General features: G+C 48.2%; 1 long non-coding RNA gene across 1 annotated transcript in view; it reads left to right on the forward strand.

Moving 5' to 3' along the window:
- The first annotated feature begins 22,865 nt into the window (after positions 1-22,865).
- Positions 22,866-26,503, forward strand: part of LOC142578116 (uncharacterized) — a 117,710-nt gene continuing 114,072 nt past the window's right edge. The window contains exon 1 of the long non-coding RNA XR_012827174.1: positions 22,866-23,013. This is a non-coding gene — a long non-coding RNA (uncharacterized LOC142578116). The remainder of the gene's footprint in view (positions 23,014-26,503) is intronic.

The following is a 26,503-nucleotide window of genomic DNA, read 5'->3' on the forward strand; positions in this document are numbered from 1 at the left end:
ATGGGCGACTTCAATGTCAAGGTAGGCAAGAAGCAGGCTGGAGACAAGGCAGTGGGGGAATATGGCATAGGCACTAGGAATAGCAGGGGAGAGTTATTAGTAGAGTTTGCGGAACAATAATATGCAGATAATGAATACCTTCTTCCACAAGAGGGATAGCCGAAAGTGGAAGTGGAAGAGCCCGATCGGCGAGACTAGAAATGACATAGACTTCATACTCTGCGCTAACCCTGGCATCATACAAGATGTGGACGTGCTCAGCAAGGTGCGCTGCAGTGACCATAGGATGGTAAGAACTCGAATTAGCCTAGACCTGAGGAGGGAACGGTAGAAACTGGTACATAAGAAGCCGGTCAATGAGTTAGCAGTAAGAGGGAAAATAGAGGAATTCCAGATCAAGCTACAGAACAGGTATTCGGCTTTAATTCAGGAAGAGGGCATTAGTGTTGAAGCAATGAACGACAATGGTGTGGGCATCATTAGGGAGTGTGCAATAGAAGTCGGTGGTAACTGCATTAGACAGGATACCAGTAAGCTATCGCAGGAGACGAAAGATCTGATCAAGAAACGCCAATGTGTGAAAGCCTGTAACCCTACAGCTAGAATAGAACTGGCAGAACTTTCGAAGCTAATCAACAAGCGTAAGACAGCTGACATAAGGAAGTATAATACGGATAGAATTGAACATGCTCTCAGGAACGGAGGAAGCCGAAAAGCAGTGAAGAAAAAACTAGGAATTGGCAAGAATCAGATGTATGCGTTAAGAGACAAAGCCGCCAATATCATTACTAAAATGGATGAAATAGTTCAAGTTGCTGAGGAGTTCTATAGAGATTTATACAGTACCAGTGGCACCCACGACGATAATGGAAGAGAGAATAGTCTAGAGGAATTCGAAATCCAACAGGTAACGCCGGAAGAAGTAAAGAAAGCCTTGGGAGCTATGCAAAGGGGAAAGGCAGCTGGGGAGGATCAGGTAACAGCAGATTTGTTGAAGGATGGTGGACAGATTGTTCTAGAGAAACTGGCCGCCCTGTATACGCAATGCCTCATGACCTCGAGCGTACCGGAATCTTGCAAGAACGCTAACATAATCCTAATCCATAAGAAAGGGGACGCCAAAGACTTGAAAAATTATAGACCGATCAGCTTACTGTCGGTTGCCTACAAAGTATTTACTAAGGTAATTGCAAATAGAATCAGGAACACCTTAGACTTCCGTCATCCAAAGGACCAGGCAGGATTCCGTAAAGGCTACTCAACAATAGACCATATTCACACTATCAATCAGGTGATAGAAAAATGTGCGCAATATAACGAACCTTTATATATGGCTTTCATTGATTACGAGAAAGCGTTTAATTCCGTCGAAACCTCAGCAGTCATGGAGGCATTGCGGAATCAGGGTGTAGACGAGCCGTATGTAAAAGTACTGAAAGATATCTATAGCGGCTCCACAGCCACCGTAGTCCTCCATAAAGAAAGCAACAAAATCCCAATAAAGAAAGGCGTCAGGCAGGGAGATACGATCTCTCCAATGCTATTCACAGCGTGGTTACAGGAGGTATTCAGAGACCTGGATTGGGAAGAATTGGGGATAAGAGTTAATGGCGAATACCTTAGTAACTTGCGATTCGCTGATGATATTGCCTTGTTTAGTAACTCAGGGGACCAACTGCAATGCATGCTCACTGACCTGGAGAGGCAAAGCCGAAGGGTGGGTCTAAAAATTAATCTGCAGAAAACTAAAGTAATGTTTAACAGTCTCGGAAGAGAACAGCAGTTTACAATAGGTAGTGAAGTACTGGAAGTGGTAAGGGAATGCATCTACTTAGGATAGGTAGTGACTGCCGATCCGGATCATGAGACTGAAATAATCGGAAGAATTAGAATAGGCTGGGGGCGCGTTTGGCAGGCATTCTCAGATCGTGAACAGCAGGTTGCCATTATCCCTTAAGAGAAAAGTTTATAACAGCTGTGTCATACCAGTATTCACGTACGGGGCAGAAACCTGGAGGCTTACGAAAAGGGTTCTACTTAAATTGAGGACGACACAGCGAGCTATGGAAAGAAGAATGATAGGTGTAACGTTAAGGGATAAGAAAGGAGCTGATTGGGTGAAGGAACAAACGCGAGTTAATGATATCTTAGTTGAAATCAAGAAAAGGGAGTGGGCATGGGCAGGACACGTAATGAGGAGGGAAGATAACCGATGGTCATTAAGAGTTACGGAATGGATTCCAAGGGAAGGGAAGCGTACCAGAGGGCGGCAGAAAGTTAGGTGGGCGGATGAGACTAAGAAGTTTGCAGGGACAACATGGCCACAATTAGTACTTGACCAGTGTAGTTGGAGAAGTATGGGAGGGGCCTTTGCCCTGCAGTGGGCGTAACCAGGCTGATGATGATGATGATGATGAAATCGGTGCTACAGAGTGATCCTCGAATGAGCAAAGTTGGGCCAGAGACATCCCGCGTGGCTGCACTTGTGTCGTCAAGCCAAGATTGACCACTGGCAGGCAGACGCAATTCGCCGTAATAGATAAAACTGTATGAGGTACTGTGATCTCGTGTGTAAGGAGGACGTCTTGCTTAGGAGCCGCGATGTAGTGACCGTCGGGGACTGATGGGGATGACAGTAAGTCAACGTAAGTCAGTGCCGAAGGTGGCAAGCGAACGAAGTCGACGGAACTGAGGCGAGTAGGGTGTTGTTCAGCGGGATCCAGAACAGGCAGGTCGAGGCGGAGAGTAGTAGCGGAGCAATCGATGAGAGCAGAATGTGCGGGGAGGAAGTCTAAGCCGAGGATGATGTCGTGGGGACAGTGAGCGATGACTGTGAATAGCACGATTGTTGAGCGATCGGCGAAGAAAACGCGGGCGGTACACATACCAATTACGGGGGCTGTTCCGCCATCGGCGACACGGACAACAGGCGTCGTGGCGGGTGTGATAATTTTCTTGAGCCGGTCATGAAGGTCAGCGCTCATTACGGACAAATGCGCCCCAGTGTCTATGAGTGCAGACACAGAAATATCATCGACTTGCACGTCAAGAAGGTTCAGATGAGTGGGCAACGTCAGTAGAGGATTTGGCGGCGTAGGGAGCAATGCAGCGTCACCTCGAGGCGCTGCATCGTCTAGTTTTCCGGCTGGGAGCGGCGTCCGAAGGGAGTCGGCGAATAGGAACGACGGGGCTGGGGAGAGCGAGATTGTCGTCGTTGGGGCGAAGGCGAACGAGAATAGGAGCGGTTCGGTGCAGCAGAATCAGCGGCGGCGTTACCGGAGCGTGCGGCATAGGGACGAGAAGGGCCACCTGGGGGGCGAGAGTAGGCAGTATAAGTAGGCCGGGTCGGGGAACTCCAGCGACTGCGACAGTGCCGAGAATGGGCAGTGGAAACAGATGGGCTTGTCGTCAGCAGTGTGCCATTCAGATGGGTTGTGGAAACGTGGTGGGTAAGAAGAAGCGGGACGGAGCGGAATCGAAGAAGCCGGGCGGGTATCAGGACGATGGGACGAGCAGATGGAGTCAAGAACCATGTTTTCGAACTCTTGGCGGACAACTGCCTGGATCAGTGAGACCGTGACTGCAGATGTGTTGGTGGGACTGGAGTCGAAGGCAGCCGGATAGGCGGCCTCGATCTCACGCCGGACGATCCTGGTAACATCGGCAGTGTTGTTGGGACAAGGAGTGTCGGCACAGGAAGATGTCGCTGGGGTGTAGGGCAGACGGGCAAAATGCTGGTCAATACGTCGGCTTTTAGTGAGTTCCAGGCGGTGGCACTCTTTTATAACAGCAGCCACCGTCGCTACGTTGTTGCAAACGAGCAAGTTGAAGGAGTCATCGGCAATGCCTTTGAGGATGTGGGCGACCTTGTCGCACTCAGTCATGTGGGTGTCAACTTTGCGGCACAGAGCCAAGACGTCCTGAATGTACGTGACATAGGGCTCTGTTGACGTCTGTACACGGCCGCAAAGCGCCTTCTGCGCGGCAAGTTTGTGACCGTAGGGGTTGCCGAACAAGTCTCGAAGCTGTGTCTTAAGTGAATCCCAACTGGTGAGCTCATCTTCGTGCGTGCGATACCAAACTCTAGGTGTGCCACCGACGTAAAAGACTACGTTGGCAAGCATAATAGTAGGGTCCCACCGGTTATTGCGGCTGACGTGTTCATACAGGCTGATCCGGTCATCGACGTCTTCCCCATCTTTGCCCGAGAATACGCCAGGATCACGGGGAGCGGGGAGAGTGATGTAGGTCGTCGAGGTGGCAGCAGGTGTCGGACCCGGCGATGTCGGGTTGTCGTCGCCGGGAGCCATGAAGGAAGGCTCGACGTACTGTCCATTGCGAAGCTCCGTGACGAGGTGCAGGGAACGTCCACCTCCACCAGACATGTTACGTAGGAAAACGCAGACGAAAAGCTATGTACAAGTATATTTACAAGAAAATACGCTGCGCTTGGCCAAGAGGCAACAGCCCGCGCTAGCTTCTAATCGTCGTCGTCGTCTTCTTACTCCTCGGCTCTTCGTCATTGGAAATACTATCCCGTAGCAATATGAATAATAAAAATCGGGCCCCTCGGTTAAACCCTCTCGTTCATTACATAACGAGGGTCTCCAATCCGGCAACATTGTAGCACGTGTGGGTTTATTGACCAGTTGCGTTCACCCAAAAAGGTCACGTACTCGTGACGCCTGCGGCAGAAAGAATGTTCCACATCCGCCGCCAAAGTTTGTGAGTGGTGACACTGGCTAACACTCCCAGGGTTAGTTCTAGTAGTTACACATAAATACCCCAGAAAGTAGATGGGATGACGGCGCCGGTGGTACCTCAATTTACAGAGCATCGCGCGCGTAATGCGAAGATGTCGGATCCTTCCCCGCCTGCAATAAGTTGTTTTTTCATCCGCTTTCAATTTCATTCATTTATAATTTCGTTTTGACAATTAAGAAGTACCAGTTTTTCCCCTGTGTTGTCTTTGGCGTCTCTTTGTTGCCTTCTTAAAACATGATTAATTAAAATCGATCCCCTTTATTCTCGTTCATCATATATATATATATATATATATATATATATATATATATATATATATATATATATATATATATATATATATATATATATATTTTGCCACCTGGTGTTTTGAGCCAGCGCTGCGTGCCCAGCAAAAACGGTGATTGAAGACGACGAAGTCAAGGATCTTGCGCCAGCTGGTGAACCGTCCTCCTTGTGTCTGACATTTTCGTGTCTGGCTGCTGATCCTGCTGCTTATTCTTGCCTTAGCGCGTGACAAACTGGTGGAGGTGCGGGGTAATCTAATCTATGCACCAAACCCCTCCGGGCAGCAGGAGCTCCAGCCCCGTACCGGTGGTTACGCCTGTACACCGCGCCAGCAGAAGGATCCGTGGACAAGCCCCTGAGTTTGGACTCCTCCCAGAGAAAATGGCAGCTCCGACCACCCCAACCGGTATGGAAGGCACAACGCCGATTCATTGTATGCTACTCAATCCGCGAACGCCGAATCCCTTCAACGGCGCCATACATGAGGACGTTGAAGATTGGCTGTTGCACTATGAACGTGTTGCCGCGTTCAACAAGTGGGATGACGCAGACAAGCTGAAAAATGTCTATTTCAGCCTTAACGATGGCGCACGTGCAGATGCCTTAACTTCATGGGCAGAATTCAAAAGGCGGATTCTTGAGACATATGCGAGCCCTGATCGCCGAGAGCGAGCTGAGCGTGATCTCCAGTCCCGTATCCAAATGCCGAACGAGAGTGTCGCAATGTACGTCGAGGACATGACGCGTCTCTTTCGACGAGCCTACCCCAGCATGTCGGAAGAAAAGAAGGTGCGGTACCTGATGCGCGGAGTGAAAGAGCAGCTGTTCGGCGGTCTCGTGCGCAGTCCTCCCAAGACTGTGTCAGAATTTCTTTCCGAGGCCATCACCATGGAGCAGACTCTTCGCCAGCGGACACCATCATACGAACTTCAAGTGAACACTGCCTCACCTACGGACTTCTTCAGAGCTCTCGGGGGTCACGTCGATTTCTTTCGAGCTTTGAGGCAACCTGCCCCACCTCCCTCCCCGCTTCGCGCCGCGCGCCCGGCCATGCTAGAGCCCGTCCAAGCTGCCTCGTATTACCAGGACCACCGACAGGCCCCGAGGAAATCAGACGTGTGGCAGGCACCTGATCGCCGTCCCCTTTGCTTTCACTGTGGCGAAGCTGGGTATGTCTACCGACAGTGCTCCTATCGAGAGCTCGGACTACGCGGATTCTAAGCGAACTCGCCGCGACCTAGGTTCGGCCAGCGTCCTCCTGAAATTGAAGAATACGTTGCCCAGCAGCGCGGATCTCCATCAGCTCGACACCAGTCACGCTTCCCTTCGCCGCGGCGGTTTTCTCCGACTCGCCGTACGTATGCAAGCGTGGTGCAGGGTCGGTCGCCCAGCCCACGACGGGAAAACTAACCACAGCGACCTTTGGGGGCGAGGCCGCTCAGTCTGGACGTGCTCAAGGACCCCCACTGACGCGTACGCGGACCGACGATACATCGACGACGACAGTACCTGCTGATTCCAGAAAAAGAATTTCCTTGGACATTCCTGTACTGCTTGACGGTCGTGAATTGACTGCTTTGGTGGACACTGGAGCGGATTATTCTATACTCAGCGAAAAACTGGCCACCCTTCTGAAGAAAGTGACCACGCCTTTGAATCAAACGCCAGTTCGTACAGCTGGCGGGCACATCGTCACACCACTCGGCATGTGCACGGCACGAATACAGATTCGCGGCTCTACGTTTGTTGCCAGTTTGAGCATTCTCGCTCAGTGTTCTCGAGACCTAATCATCGGCATGGACTTTCTCAGGGAGCACGGCGCTATAATCAACATTCGACAACGCCTCGTCACTTTCTCGACACAAAGCGCCACAGCGACGACCAACACCATCCACCCTCGAGCATCTCTTCGTGTCATCGATGACGCTGTCACGTTACCACCGCGTGCAAGTGTCGTGGTTCAAGTGGCATGTGACAAGCTCATACACGGTGAAGCAGTCGTAGAAAGCAATCGGTCTCTCCTGCTTTCTCATGGTGTTTGCGTAGCAAGAAGCCTTGTCGATCTCCACGATGGCCACTGTGAGGTTCTTGTCACCAACTTCAGCTACGAACACCGCCACCTTTTCCCCGGTACTGTCATCGCCTACGCCGACCCGATCGCCGATGTCACTGCGTGTTTTGTTTCCGAGGCAATCGGCACAGCTGAAGCACCTCTACGCAACGTCGACATCAGTCCAACGCTTCCGGAAGAGAACAGACAACCCCTGCGCGAGCTGTTGCTTGAGTTCCACTCTTGCTTTGCACGGTCGTCGAAGGTACGTCAAACATCGATTACGAAACACCGTATCATCACCTATGACGACGTGCCCCCCATACGGCAACAGCCTTATCGTGTTTCCCCGACCGAACGACATGCTATTCAAACGCAGGTGAAGGAAATGCTTCAAGACGGCGTAATCCAGCCGTCATGCAGTCCCTGGTCATCGCTAGTCGTCCTTGTTAAAAAGAAAGATGGCACGCTTCGATTTTGTGTGGACTACCGGAAGCTAAACAACGTCACAAAGAAAGACGTGTACCCGTTGCCTCGTGTCGACGATTCTCTGGACAGGCTGAGGCACGCGAAGTATTTCTCCTCTATCGATCTGAAAAGCGGCTACTGGCAAATTGCAGTAGATGAGCGTGACCGCGAGAAAACTGCTTTCGTAACTCCGGACGGCCTTTACGAATTTAGAGTACTCCCTTTCGGGCTCTGTTCCGCTCCAGCCACATTTCAGCGAATGATGGATACCGTTCTCGCTGACCTCAAATGGAAAAGCTGCCTCGTCTATCTCGATGATGTCGTTGTCTTTTCGGAAACTTTTGATGAGCACCTTCGACGCCTTCGGAATGTGCTCGACGCCATTCGATCGGCTGACCTTACACTCAAGGCAGAGAAATGCCATTTCGGTTACGAGGAACTGAAGTTCCTTGGTCACGTCGTAAGCGCGGCAGGTGTTCGGCCTGATCCTGAGAAGACTGCTGCCGTAGCAGCTTTTCCCGCTCCAACCGATAAGAAAAGTGTGAGACGATTTTTGGGCTTGTGTGCATATTATCGACGCTTCATTGAAAATTTTTCGAAGATTGCAGATCCGCTATTTCGCCTTACGCGTGACGACACGCCATTCCTCTGGACTAATGCACAACAGACCGCCTTTGCGGAGCTACAACGTTGCTTGTCTTCTCCTCCCGTGCTCGGTCATTTTGATGAGGATGCCGACACAGAAGTACGCACTGACGCCAGCAATATCGGTCTCGGAGCTATCCTGGTACAACGGCAACACGGCACTGAACGAGTTATAGCCTACGCGAGCCACACTCTGTCACGCGCAGAGTTCAATTATTCCACCACAGAGAAGGAGTGCCTCGCGGTTATTTGGGCTACCACAAAGTTTAGGCCGTATCTCTACGGGCGGCCATGTAAAGTTGTGACCGACCATCACGCTTTGTGCTGGTTGACCAACCTGCGAGACCCTTCTGGACGATTGGCACGTTGGAGTCTGTGACTCCAGGAATTCAACATCACCATCGTGTACAAGTCAGGCAGGAAACATGAAGATGCTGACACGTTATCACGGGCACCTATTAAATCTCAGAATCCTGACGAGGAAGACGACAGCGCCTTTCTGGGAGCCCTCAGCGGGCCGGATCTGCTCGCTAAACAGCGATCGGACGCCGAGTTAAGACCCGTCATCGATCACTTAGAAGGCGGCATCGCGTCCATTCCTCGCCCACTTTCGCGACGTTTGTCGTCATTTTGCCTACGAGGGGGCATCTTATACAAAAGAAACACAGGTGCCGGCGACAAACCACATCTGCGAGTAGTACCTCAAGCCCTTCGCGACGACATCCTATTAGCCTGCCACGACGAGCCGACATCTGGTCACTTGGGCTACTCAAGGACTCTGGACAGGGTACGGCAACTGTGCTACTGGCCTAGACTGACTGCTTGCGTCAAACGCTACGTGAAAGGATGCCGTGAATGCCAGCGCCGCAAGTCACCACCCTGCAAGCCTGCAGGCCTTCTACAACCCATCGACCCTCCGCGTACGCCGTTTGATCAAGTTGGAATGGACCTTCTTGGACCATTTCCCTTGTCTTCCTCCGGCAATAAGTGGATCATTGTCGCAACTGACTACTTGACGCGTTACGCTGAGACGAAGGCACTACCACGCGGGACAGCATCTGAAGTTGCCCAGTTTTTTATGCATCACATTGTGCTTCGGCACGGCGCACCGTCATTCATCATCACTGACCATGGGACGGCATTTACGGCGAAGCTTCTGGATGACATCTTCAAGCTGAGCTACACGAGTCATCGAAAGGCCACTGCATATCACCCTCAGACTAACGGCTTGACAGAAAGACTAAACAAAACACTGGCAGACATGCTCGCTATGTACGTGGATGTGCAGCACAAGACGTGGGACGAAATCCTACCGTATGTAACGTTTGCGTACAACACTGCCACGCAGGAAACTACACGCTTCCCGCCATTCCGCCTCGTTTATGGTCGAGATGTCCAAACTATGCTAGACGCCATGATGCCATATGAAGATACCGACCGGCTCGACCAGTTAGCTCCTGACGTCCAGGAGTACATTCAGCGCGCCGAGGAAGCGCGTCAACTGGCCCGCGTGCACATAAGACAGCAGCAGTGTACCGATGCAATAAGGTACAATCTCCACCATAGACAAGTGACCTATGAGCCTGGTGACCAAGTTTGGGTTTGGACACCCATTAGACGGCGAGGCCTCAGCGAGAAACTCCTCAGCAAGTACTTCGGTCCATACACAGTACTAAGGCGTGTAAGCGACGTGAACTATGAAGTGATCCCAGATGGAGACCTGCCATCGTCCAAGCGCTGTTTACCACGCGCAGAGACTGTACATGTGGTCCGCCTCAAGCCGTATTTTACACGGTGAAGTGTACTAGTGAAACAACCTTTTTTTTTCGCTGTCCTCGCGTCTTCCTCCAAAGAACTGTGAAGCGTTTTTTTTTTGTTCCCGACCACAGAACACATTTTTCCGTGTGCATTTCCGTCTGTGTGCTAGCGCTTCCCCCCCCCCCCCGCACTTTTTTTGTCTTACCTAATTTGTGTAGTTTCCATGTACGCTTTGTGTTTGAGCATCGAGTCGATGCTCCGTTGGGAGGGGGAATAATGCCACCTGGTGTTTTGAGCCAGCGCTGCGTGCCCAGCAAAAACGGTGATTGAAGACGACGAAGTCAAGGATCTTGCGCCAGCTGGTGAACCGTCGTCCTTGTGTCTGACATTTTCGTGTCTGGCTGCTGATCCTGCTGCTTATTCTTGCCTTAGCGCGTGACAATATATATATATATTTCTTCCACTTGAACAAATTCGTGTGACCTTGTAGAAATGTTCACTGCAGTGACGGCCTCATATGAACATATACAAGTCCTCATAGTGGGAGAGAGTTCAATTTCACAGCCTGAGTCTTCACCCCACCAGCGAAAATCTGGTGTCTCTCGGAGGGGTTCTTTTCCTTCGTGTAGTTGTCGTATACTTCGCTATCGCTAATGCTGCTTCGACTTTCCGGCGAAACCTCTCTGTTGGAGAAGGCTCTCTCGGTCTTTTTTTTTTCTATGAGTCCTTGTGCAGGCGCTCCTGCGTATGACTTTGTTGGTTCTAAATTCGAGTGAATCCGCCTTCACCTCATTTCAGTTAATGAGTGAATTATACAGGGTGCCCCAACTATCATGCAGCCAAACATAAAAAAGAGCAGTTTCCTTACTCGCCAAAAACCTAGTGTTTGTCGTTTCCAGTACAGCGGAGTAACTCTTTCGTTCCTCAAATTCGACAATTGCAATTATGTAATTCGAGAAGTACTGTCCTAATTATCAAACTACCAATGAGGCATTTGTAGCCACCCCCAGGCACCCCCAAATAACATGTAACTGCTTCAGCGTGTTATGTTTTCCTACTGGCAAACAAACGTCACGAAATATGAAAAATATCCCGTGCCTGCGCTCCCACCTCCATTTCAAAACAGCGCCTTCTAATGAGCGGAATGGAAGCAACTGCACTGCCTGTCGCAAACTTGAAGAGAGCGCGCATAACCTTGATAATGGTACGGAAGGAGCACCAACAGCAGGTTTCGCGGCTTTGCAGCTATTCCTTCCTCTCTACGTCACACTTATTATCCCTCTCTCAATGCCGATTGATCACATTGATAACAAAAGCCCCTTGATAATACCACGGCTCTTACCACGCACGAAACACGAAAAGCATTCTAATAGGGACAGCATGTTTAAAAATTCTAGTATGTTTAAAAATCCCAGAGTTCGCGCGTAGCTATATTTCGCGCCAGAAACTTGCTTCTGACCAATGTCAAGTTAAACTAGCGGTTTTAGTTTTCCTGAGAGTGTATACGTGCTGCAAAAAAAGGTTTATGGCACAAAAAAAAGCGAAATATACAGACCGGGAAGCAGTCCACATGCTGAGCAAAGGCGAATCCAAGGGGTTCAAGAAAGTAAATAACCACTTTTACATGAGCTGAATAAAAAACATCAGCTTTCAGTGTGCCATTATTATCTATGAATTCGTAAGCGACTTTGAACGCCATCTGCTGCCTAGAGGACGTAGTACTGAATCTGCTTTATCACATCTTCAGTGGCTTTTCTGATGATCGACGCTCGAATTCTAAGGCAGACATCCGTTATTCTTGTATTGTGTTGAGTTATCCTAATCTGACGAACGTCTCCATCATTTAAGCGCGATCTTTCACATAACCCTAATGAAACAAATCGAGTAGAGAGAGGTCAGACTAGCTAGCTGGCCAGTTTACAGGCGCGTGCCTACAAATCTATTGCGGATGAAAAGTCGTATCCAGCCAGTTTCGTGCTCGGCTGCGGCTGTGTGCTGGTGCCCCATGTTGCTGATGCCACAGAAGTGGAAGACGTGACGACGGGACTCATCCACCACACCATCCACCACACCATCGAGCATTTCGTCCACGTAAAGCTGTCCGGTCAGTGTGTGATGGAAGAAGATGGGACTGATTACAGCACCGGCGTAAATTCCGCACCTCACATTGAATGAGCACTGGTACTGGTGCCGATTGCGCTTTACCCAGTGTGCATTGAAGTCACTCCAATGCTGTGTATTATACAAATTTACGTGGGCGTTACTGTGAAAATTCGCTTCACCTGTGTACATGATGTTGCTCAAAAAGTGCGGTGACTTATCGGCTTTTGTGATGACCCAATTCTAGAAATCTAAACGATTCTACAGTTCCATTTATTACAAGCATTGGCGTTGGTTACGTGGTACTGGTGAAAAGCCGTCGTTTAGAATCATCCATACTGATGACTTGGGAATAGGTACTTGGGTGGCCGCATCCCGCACGCTAGCATGAGGCATTAGTTCTAGAACATCCGTGCGTTGGCCAGGACTCAAAGGTGGAGTCCTACGCCGCTGTTTCTTGAAGCTGCCGGTTTGTCTCAGGTTTCCATTATTTCTCATGATAGTCGACGCGTTTGGTCTACCGTCACACTTCTATGACTGATATATACTTGCGGCCTTCCTCTTGTTGTCATTGGCAGCTCATAAGGCAAGGATCATTTTTACTTTCAGCTCATTAGAGAAAGACATGGTGACTGGGACGAAACAAAACGCACCTTTAAACGTTTGCACTCACGTTGTCAAATCGCTTTTGCGGTGATATATTTCGCGGCAAAAAGAGAGGAACCATCCGTGCACTTTATCTAAGATAGACAACAGCTATTACAGCTTGCTTCCAACCAACACCAAAGGCCACGTGTTACTTCGGCCGGGGCGCCGCAGATAAGGCACTAGCTCGATCAGGATGTTTTACAGTGAAGTCTTATATAGCTAGTCGATTCAGTCCGCCCGTACGTCTGTCGCCTGTATGCCAAAGACTCCTTCGGCGCAACCCCATGCAAATGCAAGAAAAAAAAAGAACGAAACATAGGCGCGTCATTGGCTGCACTAGTAGTGACGTCATTGCGCTCCGTCGCAGCCGAGCGAGTGCTGAGCTGTTTCTCTTTGGCTCCGACACGGGTAGGCGACGCGTCATAGTACTCCTGAGGAGTAGGCAGCTTTCGATCAGCAACTCCATGAGCAGGACCGGGAACGAGCTCATCTACGCCGTCCCGATGCTGTAGCCCGGGCAGAAGAACAGGCTCGTGCAGGGGAGCGCAAGCAGCAACTGCGTACCGAGAATCCGGCAGCCTACCAAGCCGTCGTTTAATGAACCGTCGGGATTCGCACAGTTATAAACACCAGGGCTGCACGTTTCAGATTCGCTGGTTAACCACGTCACGGAGTGCATGGGCGGTTATTTTTTATCTATTTCCTTCATTTCGTTCTGGCTAACTCAGAAGGAGCCTGTTCGAGGGCGCTGCTTTATGGTGCAGGTGTGAATGCAGTCACGTGGTATTCGCAATATTTCGCAGGGTTAATTTATCCTTCGGAAAAAATTAGTACGCACATAGTACGTCGATGAAAATACCGGAGTTAGATGTGCCATGATTGTTCCTACAAATGCGTGATTGACGCTTTTATAATTATGATAATACGTCTCGAATTAGATAATTATGACAGTTACCTAATGAAGACTCAGTAACGACAAAATTACTGGCAACTGCACTACTGTACTGGAAACGGTATGCACTAGGTTTTATTCGAGTAACGCATTGCTTTCGTTTTTAATCTTGGTGCATGATAGTTGATTGGAGACACCCTGCATATATCTATGACGTCTGCATGCTAGTGACGACGTTTCCACCCCTAATAAATGTTGTAAATTAATACAAGTGTTCTTTAATGAGTCCTTAGCCTTGCTTACTGGCAAGAGATGCACGCCATTAAAAGACTCTGTCAAAGGGATCACTAAAGTGTACAGGTTTTCTTTTTTCAGGGTCAAAAAGAGCACGCAAAGCTTGTTGCAGCGAGGTGAGCATAGAGCAAGATATTCGTTCTCTTAATTGGCAGAAGCTATCTATACCATTAGAAATAATTGTTAATGGGCTACCTCCTTCTGTTTAAATTATAATAAATTGTGTCCTGTGTATATATTTGAATATATTGTGCATGAGTATGGTGTTTACAGTGGAAATTTAAAACAATGTTGAAATAAGAAAATACGGATGAGGCAGCGGCCGCTGGCACTTCTAAAGCGCTTGTTCTTCTATTGTAAGGATTTGGAGAAATAAAGTAAAGCCTTAATTAAAATCCGTGCACGTCCGCACCAACGGTGATGATGTAAGCTATTAGCTAGAACAGAACATTAAGTGAAAAGGTTGAGGCAAGTGAAAAGAAACCTCAAATGATATGGGTGACAAAACTGTGGCAATGGCACGTTAAGTGGTGGGGGGGGGGGGAGGGGGTGTAGGACTTAGCATCGCCAGGGGGGGGGGGGGGGCTCAGCCCGGAACACTCCAGAGGAGGCTCATTGTCTAGGAGCACATTTCGAGCACATTTCTAGTACAACCCGGTACACACACATTTCTAAGATACCAGTGTCAAGCAGAGCGACAGCCTCTGGGTCGCGAAGGCACAAGCAATGAAGCATAAAATCGCCCATTTAGCATGGTGCAGTTCCAGGCTTCACTGAATTGTAACAAGTCCGCTCCAGGAAGTGATAGAATATTACATGAAGTGATCAAACACTTACACACTGAATTCCGCAGAACACTAGTGTCGCTTTTTAACTCCATGCTTTCTGCCGTCTACATTCCGTCCGCCTGGAAAGAAGCAAATGTATTTCCTATTCTCAAGGAGGGCAAGGACCTTTCCTCCGCCAGTATTTATAGGCCTGTGGCTCTCAAAAGTTTTATATGCAAACTCTTTGAAAAAATGATTAACCGGCGTCTCACACATTTTTTGAAAGGATCAAAACACTCGATCCGTTACAGTGCGGTTTCAGCGAAAGTAGATCCACAACAGATTACCTTGTCCGTATCGAGACAAATATCCGTGATGCCTTTGTGCACAAATAGTTTTTCTTGACAGTATTTTTAGACATAGATCAGGCATACGACACGACCATGTCGTGAAATTCTCCGTGACCTTGCTGGAATGGGAGTTCGAGGCAACTTGCTGAAAGTGATTACGAGTTACCTCTCCTATCGCACGTTCCGTGTTAAAGTCAGTAACCTTCTGTCTCGCCCATTTACGCAAGAGGGTGGCGTTCCACAAGGTGTTGTGCTGATCTACACTGTTATTATTGTCAAAATGAACTCGATCCAGACTGTCATACCACATACTACGTTTTGTTCCCCGTATATGTGGATGACATCCAGACAACTTACAAATCATGTAACCTAAGCACCTGCGAGCGACAAGTACAGCTTGATTTAAATAGGTTTTTTAAGTGGGCGGATGAGAAAGGATTCAAATTAAACTACCAAAAGAAGTACGTGCGTCCTTTTCTCCAACAAGACAGGTGTATACTAGAAGCGTACGGTGAGGGGCTGGTTGGTATGACATTATGAGAACAAAGAAAAAACTGCGCAAAAAAGAACAAGACAGAGAAAGAACCACACGACACACTGTGTCGTGTGGTTCTTTCTCTGTCTTGTTCTTTTTTGCGCAGTTTTTTCTTTTGTGTCGTGTGGTTTTTTCTCTGTCTTGTTCTTTTTTGCGCAGTTTTTTCTTTGTTCTCATAGGCGTATACTGCCAGACCGCGTTATAGATCTTCATGGAGAACGACTATCGGTGAGCTGTGAACATAAATTCTTAGGTATTCTCTTAGACAATTAACCAAGCTTTATCTCCCATCTGACGTAGCTTAGAGTGAAGCGCCTCAAAACTACGAACCTTGCAAGCTCTTGTCACGCACACCCTAGGGAAGTGACAGGAGGTGTCACTTCCTTTGTATAAAGGTCTGTTACGATCTCGCATTGACTACGAAGCCATAGTATATTGTCACGTGATGGTGACGTTGAAGAACACAGCAGCAGGGCTGTGAAAGACAAAAGTAACCTTTAGTGGGCGAATCTGTGCCCAAAACAGGCTACACTTATAGCACAACGATAGCTGCGGACACTGTCGGCGATCGTCGAAAATCTGATCAGCGGGTCAAGCGCGTCGGCTTTTATAGATCAGTCGTCGAATGTTCCAGATTAACCGCTTGGACCCGCGTGTCTTCCGAGAAGTTCTACACTATTCGCGTCGCGCATACATGCAATCAGGGGCCGAATCTTATAACGGTTCGGTTGGGGAACCGTTCCTTTGGCCTCACCTGATTGGCCAAAATTTTGATTACGTCACAGGTCGTCAGAGGCAGCGGGGCGGTATCGCAATTTTCTAAAACGTCACGCATCTGTCAATCATCTTCAAAGCGAACCGGTCGTAGGAACCAGAGAAGGGGTAGTCCGCTTTGGGTTCCGTTGCTGTGGCTTGGCTGTTGGCTTGTGACCCTGGCCGCGCGCGCCGGTCGTGCGTCCCCGGAGACGTGCGGGCGTCGCGCGCGTGTGCGTTGGTTGCTTCGGAGGCTATTGCTTGCCTTCGTCGTCTGCTTGGCGTTGCTCTTTCGGTGTCGACCACGGCTGGAAATGCGATACGCCTTCGAAGAAGTGACGGATAATGAGTTGCACCGCCCTTTCTGGCTTTCTAAGTAGACCTTTTGCAGGCTACGCTATCAAATGGAGGAGACTCGGGTGCAAGCGTACGAGTGGTCATTCCACGCAGAGGAAGGGATATTGCGCGCTGCGGTTCATCGGCACCGGCCTGCAGCTCCCAGAGCTCAGTCGGACGCGAAGGATTAATCGGAATTGCCTAGATCTCTGCTGCCGGCATTGTCCACAAAGTTGCTCTCGCAATTACTGTGTTGGCCGGTTGAAGGGCTGGGTCAGCTTTGCCGTGACTTCAGCTTCAAAGTCAATGCCAAGGAGATATTTGCATGGTGAGATCGAATTCCCAGTGCTATCGCCAGTGCGAATAGCTCGCAGATCGCCGTTCAGCAGTCAGAAGGGTTCAACCTAGGCTGGTTCAGCGCTTCCTTCGTTCGGCTGATAAAACTATACAGTCAGGACGGGAAGGTATTGTGGAGCTCTCTTATTTCGCTGCCCTTTTTTCTCTAGTTCGGGAGTGCCATACTTTTTCTCAATTTCACGGCACAGCGCGCACCGTCAGCACCACACTCTTCGATTTGACTTCGCGCAGGCAATGCAGGGCCCGTATACCGTAATGTTTGATTTAAGTTCCACTGCTTCTATCACGCGACGCCCGTGGGGCAGATCGCAGGGATAGCGGCAGCGCGGCGGCGAGTGAGTCGTGTCCGAGCCGATGACGAAGGGCGAAAAAAGAAGGAAAATTGATATAGTCGAGTAGTAAAGGTGTCCCTAAGAACCAGTTCACGGTTTTGTCGTGCTAGCGACTTGAGAAGTGCTGGTAGTGCGTTCCTGTTGCATGCATCGTGCGAGCTTTGGGTTTGTGCAGCAGGCGACATAGCCCTGCGCTCTGCCAACTCCGTGGCCAACTCATTTACGCTTACGATACCGCCTGTGGGCTGAGAATGAAAAAGAATGGCATTAATAAATTACTTCTGCATTGCGTAAACGCCCGACACCACAAGTTTATACTTCAAAACTTGGCGTATAATATTTAATTTATATTTTACATTCATTTAGCAGGCAGAAACATTCTGCGATTCCTCGATTAGCTCGTCATATAACGACGTACACTTCAGAGGTGGCACCCTCTCATCTATCGGTCGCGTACTCCCCTTCTTCCACAGCCGGCTTGGGAGTGGCACATCTAATGACGTAAGCGGCGAAGTGGACGGTTCCTATTCCGAACCGTTATAAGATTCGGCCCCAGATTACACAAGTTGCGGTGAAAGACAGTGAACGGAACCATCGATAACATTCCAGAAACTTCTTTTACATGCAGGCGCGTCCTGCGCTGTGCGATAACATTTGTTAGGCGGCGAAACGTGGTCGCCCAATAACGATAAGTTCACGTGTCAATATAACTATGCGACACCTAGTGCTTTGAAAATGTTAGATCCTGTCCGCCACTTCGCTATCCGCATTGCTACAGGCGCCTTCAGGACAAGTCCTGTAGAAAGCCTGTACGTTGAATGTAACGAATGGTATCTACATTTCCAAAGAACACATTTTAGCTTCTCCTATGCCTTGAATGTACAATCAGATGTAGATTATCCATGCCATTAAATTATTGGTGACTTGACCACGGGCATGCTATTCCGTAACCAGCCAGCCACCGTATTGTGCTCCTCCTCTGTCCCTCCGAATGGAAGCACTGTCAGAAAAAACAGGTGTCCATCATTTAGTGAATACCTTAATGACTCGTAGTCGGTTTTCACCGCTATCCACTGTGACATCTATTTCCTATAAATATCAAAATAGCACCTGAGGCACATATACACTGGCATTTTCTTGAGCTTAAGGAGAAGTATTCATGTGCTGATTTTTACGCAGATGTTTCGAAGTCTCCTGCTCGTGTTGCCTACGCAGTTCTCGGACCCTCATTTTCAACGTCTGAAGCACTAAATCTACAAACCGGTATCATTACAGAAAAGCATGCGCTATACTCTGGGCTATCGAACACATAAAGCTCACAAATGTCGCTAAGGCTATTTTCTTCGCAGACTCATTAAGTGCAGTGAGAGCCCTAATTAGTCTAGGAAAACACAAGAAGTCCGCTTTGAATTAGCTGTGCAGCTTATTGTCCTCCACGTATATGCGCAACCAAGTGATTGTCTTATGCTGGGTACGTGGCCACAAAGGTATGAAAGGCAAACTGCTAACGGTAACGCTACGTCAGTAAGTCTTAGTGACACAGATAGAAATATCCCCTTCCCTACCACACACATAAAGTCTCATCTACGCCGTAAACTGAAGAATCATTGGCAAGGAGAGCGTGATACGCAAACATTGAATAAGCTACATATGATAAAACCAAACTAGGGAACTGGATAAGTGAAAGAACCGCACGATACAAGGAAGTACTTCTTGGCCGATTAAGGATAGGACACGCTTACGGTGCTCTCTTACCTCTTGACTTCGAGTATCCTCCGACTTGTAGTAAGTGCGTGGAATAATCTCACAGTCGTCCATGTTCTTATTCAGTGTCCTGCAATACAAGCAGAGAGGAAAAAGTCTTTCCTTTCTGCTTATAGCGAAAACATACCTCTTCAATCGGCATTTTTTCTTACCGATGAACCGCTTTTTATCCTGAATTTAGTCTTGGAAGTTTTTAGCTGAAAAAGTCACTCCGAAAATCATCTCGTCAGGTAACTTCTAGCACACGATTCACAGCCCTTGCATTTAAGGGCTCTCTATAAACTTTGGTGTCACTGTTATGCTTTGTTTCATCATGTTTTTAACGAAACCCAATTGCCATAGCTCACATCACTAACTAGTCAGTCCCAATATTTTACTACGTATATGTTTTACGTCATCTACAGCGGCAAGTTTTAGGCCCTCTTATAGCATGTTACATCTACCATAAAGAATTCACATTCCATGCCATCTGCAATTCATCGATAACATTACCATTTATCATGGCGCTCTGTCGCCACACCTGGCCCTTGTGCCATAAAAATCTACATACCATCAAAATTGTCATCTATGGCTTCGTGGTTGAGAATATACCATAAAAACTCATTCCTTACGTTTTCGTAGGCTCCCTTATTATCTCGAAGTGCTATCTATAAAGGTCTACTCTGAGCTACTAAAATCTCTGTGGACAGAGTTGGAACAAAGATATTACGTTCTAAGCGTCTGCGTGGTCTGTCTGGAGAAGCGTCTGCGCGGAGAGATGCAATATTTTTGATAAGCGACAGCGTCGAAATCCCAGCGACCCGTGCTGATTTTGCTATTGGCTATACGGGGTGCCGTAGCTAAGGGGCGTCGCATATACTGCTTCTGGTGGTAGAACATGAAACTGCAACATAATGCGTATTCGCATATTCAAAGTTATCAGTGCCAAGCAGTGAATGCTTTAGTGTTGTAATTCTTTGACGATCGATGGCGGTTTCCTTTCCTTTATTTTTTTATACTTGCAAATGCGGGCGGGTGCATTGTCACGAATCTGTGACTCGCGAGGCGGCGCCGATTCCAAGGCGCTTGGCGTGCCACTTGTATTTTCAACAAAGCGTCGTATCCGCACCTGCGCTTCTAGCTCCGAGTTTTTTACTCTCAAATCGTTTTGTCACACACTTTGTCAAAGATGCAAACAGTCTTCCGAGCATATGAGCCGAGCCGAGGCAGTGGCGGCTAATATTTTGTATTTTCGTTTGTGTCGCTCGCCGCGCTTTTGCGCTCAGCTCAGCGAGCTCTCTAGCGGACCCGCGGCGTCCGACCGCTCACGCGCTCTTGGTTGGGCGTTTAGCGCATGCGCACTGGCGCCCCCGTTCACTGGCTGCTCGCAGCGGGGCGCAGGAAACGGTCTGCTGAAGCTGTCTAATAGCTGCCCGCGAGCGGGAACCTTCGCGTGCGCGTGCATGGGCGACGAACTATCTCCCCTAGGCCCACCTCGTGTTTGACTTTCGCTCTGACTTGGAGAAGGAATGCTTCGTATAAAAAAACGCCCAATTTGATGTATAAAAACGAGATACCCCGCCGAGGAATTCAGTACGGATGCGCAGTGAAGCCCTTTTAAAGCAGGTGAATGGAGGTGTCTCGGAATGACGAAAAGGCGATCGGGATGGCAATTACTAGAGGCATAAAAACATTGACAGGAACATTGCTAAAATATACACATTATGTACCAAAATATAGATACGATCTGAGACACTGCACGAAGCACGAAAATTTGATTTTATTACTTTATTCACGTCAAAAAGATTAAAATGTTCTCGCCATCAAAACCCATGCTGCTTTATTCTCTAATATTGAAATAAATTGTCACAAACATCGCAAATGGCTCCTCGCTCAATTGGAGTCTTTTCCTTTAGGATATTCGTAAAGTCACCTGGAGAACAAGAGCTCCGCTTCTACAGATGAGGTAAAAATCTGAGTGCTCGCTTTACGTCCATGTCGCAATCACCACTCGCTATTCTGGGCAAACGCACCCACTCAATATCAGGATTCGTCGCGAGCAAAGTGGAGGGACGCAAACGCGAAATAGATCAAGACAAATGCTGCAATCAATGGTTTATAAGCAGCAAACCATTCACCGACGTGTGTGCTAGTTGCTCTTTCATATAAGTTTACACCCTTTTCGTCGTATCTTGTCCCACAATGGCAATTGTCGTCTGTGTTGCCCGCATTTCCTTTCTTTAACGCTGCGAGCCCGGCACTTTCAAGTCACGAACGACATGCGCGGTGTCAGCGAAAACAGCATTCTCGACAGCAAAGTACCGAGCGCTGAGTTTTCAAGAAAGGAAACGCAAGCAAGGCAGATGACGATTATTGTTGCGGGTCAGGGCCCCAAGGCGTGCACACTTTTTTAAGAGTGTGAACTGCATACAACCATCGCATCATCGCGTCACTGCGCACAAATCCGCGACATAAAAATCATGCATGGTAGAGAGCGGCACTCATGAAATGACACTCAAAAATGGGACAGGTTTGTTGCTATTTCACCGTTAGAGAGAGGCGCAATATTTTTGATAAACGACAGCGTCGAAATCCCACCGACCTGTGCTGATTTTGTTATTGTCTATATAATATGCCTCAGCTAACGTTAGCCAAGCTGTTTCAAGAAGAAGAAGGATTTAAAAGCACTGTGCAAAATACGATATTAAGATGTATGGTATTTGATGGACAGACATTAGTCGACCGAACACCGCAGGTCTTTAAATCGCTTCTTGCACAGTCTTTCTTAAATAATGTAGTTTTACGTGCCAAAACCGCTTTCTGATTATCAGGCAAGCCGTAGTGGAGGACTCCGGAAATTTTGAGCACCTGGGGTTCTTTACCGTGCACCTAAATCTGAGTACACGGTTTTTTTCGCATTTCGCCTCCATCGAAATGCGGCCGCCATGGCCGGGATTCGATCCCGCGACCTCGTGCTCAGCAGCCCAACACCATAGCCACTGAGCAACCAGGGCGGGTGCGCAGTGTTTCTTAAATCTTTTTTAACAGCTTGGCTAGCATGAGCTGAGATATACGGTAGAATATTTGCCCCCTCATGGTGCGGCTGATATCCACGTAAGGTAATATGCACCACAATACGTGCGTAATTTTTTTCTTTCCATTTTAGAGCATGCTAACTGATCGCATCGTTCCATATGGCCGATTTCAACTTTTCCATGTGTCATAAGTATGGAGTTAACCCCTACGGCGGATTTAATGTCAAGAGAGGAAAATGAAGCAGTTGGGCATTGCAGTTAACACATCAGCTTTCATAAAGTAATAAAAATGAATTTGACTTATATCGCCATCGACGTTCTTTAGATAAAAATAGGCAGAGGAGTTGTTCCCATTTGCTGCTGACGGCTACGCCTTTTAAGTTTCGCTTGATCGATAATATAGGATAAGAAATAAAGCAAATATAAATGCTTACATTAGGCAAAGTAAGTTCGCGATGTAGCAAAAGAAAAAGTTAAGTTAGGGCGGCGGCTTTCTTAACTTTTAGCAGTGGCTTTAGCGGCACCGAAGAATGCATTAATATGCTAACGTAAGCAGAACACTCTATCATTATCAGAGTCGTGAGGGGCAAGGCAGATTTTGAAAACTGCAAGATGCATTCCGGCAAGTCCTATTCCGGCAAGTCGTATTCCGAGACCAATAACCTTTAAATATTGCTCACGTGATTTTTATCCCATCTGTATATATCTACGGATGTGCTGCGCTATTGCTCCTAAACCACTTCGTGTCGCCCTTCACTTCGCCGGAAAAATGTCACTGCCGATGACGAACGCATACATGGGGAAATTTACCCTGAGTGTTCTTCTGCTCTGCATAGGCGGACGTCCAGCATACGGAGGAACTCTATATGCTAATTCAAAAATGGAAGACCTTTATACTGTAAGTATGTTTTCTAGATAGATCCTCGCTTCTCCAGTTCCTTCGCCAAAAGCTACAATTTGTGTAGTGTACAATTTATGCCGATGCACATGAAGGACTTTTACATGTAATTACAGCAAAGCTTGCTCTATCTAATTCCCTAGAATAGCGCGTTGTTCAGTACATTTCTTGCCGTACAATTGGCAAGTGAGAAGCGAAAGGAGCAAGGTGCTTGAGGACAGGCAAGAACATGCGCTTGGTCGCGGTCCACGATAATAGGTTGAAAAAATTGTCACTCTATAGGATTACGTATCCGATGATGGCTTTTTAACGGTTGTACCACAGAACTGCAGTCCGTTGCTCTACCGGTTAGATGAGAGACGCATGCATAGTACGGGTGAATAGCAACCTCACCACTCATTCCGTCGTGCAACTAGGACATTTAGAAACATTTAGAGCTAACCATCTGAACTAACCGGGCGGCTAGCAGAAGCCAGGGCGAAGGCGAACTATGGTAGAGCAGCCGTCCCGATGAGGCGGTGGTGGCGGGTTCGATTCCCGGACTAGAAAAATTTTTTCAACTGCCAGGCTTTTCTTTCGAGGAACCCGTATGGGTTTGCTTTGTAGCAATTTCTACAATTGGGTGGATGTCTTATTTTCTCTATTAATTACTTCACACCACCTTTAGGGTTTTCGCAGAACTATTACATCAAACTCTTGCCTTTAGCGGCTAGCCCACCACTCTGTTCTCTTGAACTTTGCTTTGAGTTATTGATAAGTTTGACTTCGTCCTGCCATCTGCTAGCCGCCTGGTTATCTCAGATTGTTGAGCGGCTGCCTCGGAAAGGCGGTGGTGCCAGGTTCGGGTCCCGGGCCAGGGGTGCTATGCAGAACGCGCCGAGTTTGGCGAAACTCGGGATCTTCGAGAGCTCTGGCGACGCCGCCAGATAAAAGAACTAATGGTACCAAGAGAAAGTTGGTCCCTTGGAATGCCTCCAGTTTCATTGGTTAACCTAGATTCCCCCCTGGGTGGCTATCACCCCTTGGGCGTTGCCTTATGGGCGGTCGACAAGTTGGAGCTCACGTGATCATATCGTCAGTGCAGGGTCGGTGCCTTTTTTCACGTATTCGTCGTTCTACCGAATGCATAACATGCACAAGCAAGTTATAAAATAAATGCATTTTGTACAGTATCATCAGTCACATTAATGTGGTTTACAAGCATTTTAAAGTTTACAAGGTAAGCACTGAATATGTATAGAGTAATTTGTAATTTATTACGTTGCGCGTTATACCACGAGGAAACGCCCCTCCCTTTCCTCTGGATTGGATTGACGCGGCTCGTTACATGCTTGCGCTCACATTTCCGAGCACAGATTGGTGGGCGTCTGGTTTTCGCACTGGCCTTTAAACAGAGCGCTCCTTGCTCGCGCTAAAGTAAGGCTGCAAAACTAAGTGAGCGTTGGTTAGCGCAGAAGTAGTTCGCCGCGCGTTCACAGTGTAAACACGGCAGAATGCCGGAAAACGCTCATAGAGGCACATGGTCAGAAAACTACGTACGCTTCATTTTCTTTTACTTTGTGATGCACTTTCATCCCGCCGGTAGCGCCGAGAAAAGGCTTCTGACAACCGCACGAAGCAGTCTTCATAGTGGGTAGCCCCGAGCGACGCATTGCTTCTAACAAACTCGAGAAAGGGCGTTTGCAGCGTGTGTGCCTGTTAACTGTCTGCCAGGACATCCATGTCAGGTGGGACTCCCACAGCGGTGCAGTTACAGTATACCTGCCGCTGACGAGGTGTTGCTTCATTTTTTGACAATTACTCTCTATCTTTTGCATGTGAGCGCCCGTGATTGCATCCACAAAGTTCACGCTGCAGTTAAGTGTCCCTGAATGCAGATTTAGGCTCGCCCCTTTAGCATTCCTAAGTCTGGGATACATTATATGCGGTCAATTCATCAATGTTAATAATGGTCCCCGGTTGAACATTGGTTGCAGTAATGGAGCTTAGCATCGCCGCGTCTCGTCGGTGAACATTAAAAAATCGCAGCTCCCCTGTCGTAGCGCAGACCATGCCGAAGACCAACGGCACACGATCTCCAGCACCGCCGTAATTTTGGCTGCTCGGCGAAACGTTGTCGCGCATCACCAGGCGGCTTCGATTGTACTTTTGCTTGCCGCCAAGAAGGCACTCGTGAATTTGCAATAACTTTCCGGGGCGATCGAGTGCAGATCGCGCCAGCCGCCCGTCCCTCACGACCACACGGGCGTAGTTGTTCAGATGTAACTCTTGTGCGCGCACCCGCCACGGTTGGGCCACACCCAAGTTATTTTTCGGCAACAGCAACGCGGTACTGAGCTTAGAGGCATATATTGACCGTCGAAATAACACGCATAACCCACTGTCATGGGTGATGTACAGAGACCGCTATAGAAAATTCAGAGCCTTTCCATTTTGTGAAGGTGTTTGACCAGCTGTATATAGTGATAAATATGCTGATAATAAATATCTTGATTGAAAATAAAAGACACATACCAGAATGAACTTAATTTCACGATTTCTTGTTGTTTTATTAAATTGCATACTCATCGCTTTCTTTATTTTTAACCTTGTTTTCTTTGCTTTTCTGGATTTATTATTTGGTCACCAAGGTTGCTATTGCTTTACGACCACTTTGATATACGGCCAGGGGCTCTGTGGCGACACTGGAAGGTTTCATAGCCAATGTGAAGCCTATACACGACCGATGACGCGTCGTGGGCACGCTGACGTTTGTGTAAATGCCGAACCTCTCCCAAAGAAACGCCATGGACGTCTACGTTGAAATCACCCACAATTGCAATGGGAGTGGAGTCGGTAGGAGTGATCCAACTTAATGTGCATACGCTTGGCCTTTGCGGCACGATCTTCGTCCGTATTACGTGCCGTCCGCCGTCGCCGCACAAGTTCCCAGTTCTGTTCACGACGGTGTTCTTCGCAGGCGCGCTGTTCTCCCGCAGTCCTCGCCGCACCCGCCTTACCCACTGCACGGGTGCAACTGAGGTAAGGTCACGCGGTTTGTCTATAGAGCCCGTGACGTCAAACCACAATCCATACTAAACAGTGTCTGTTCAGGTCAACTTTTTTATGACGATATTTTTTAGCGCAACAGGTTTTGACACTTCTCACGATTAAACGCAGTTGGGACGTACCCGGCGACATGTCTATATCACCGTTGTTATCACCGAGATTGGCCGTTCGTGAGCTCGGGAGTGGCCGCCATCTTGTTTGCCTGTACGCACACAAACCCCCAGAACATAGCGTATAACGAATTTCGCTTAAAAACAAAGTGTAGATTCCAGAGGAACTTCAGTTTGGCCTAGTTGGTGTTTACTGCATATCATATTGACCGCAAATAAAGACGGGGACAGCGGGAGAGAACAAATAAACAACACGAGCGGTACCGCCCGTCTTGTTTACGTGTTCTCTCCCGCTGTCCCCATCTTTATTTGCGGTCAATATGACATAAAGT

This window comes from Dermacentor variabilis, chromosome 4, assembly GCF_050947875.1.
Source record: "Dermacentor variabilis isolate Ectoservices chromosome 4, ASM5094787v1, whole genome shotgun sequence".
Classification (NCBI taxonomy): domain Eukaryota; kingdom Metazoa; phylum Arthropoda; class Arachnida; order Ixodida; family Ixodidae; genus Dermacentor; species Dermacentor variabilis.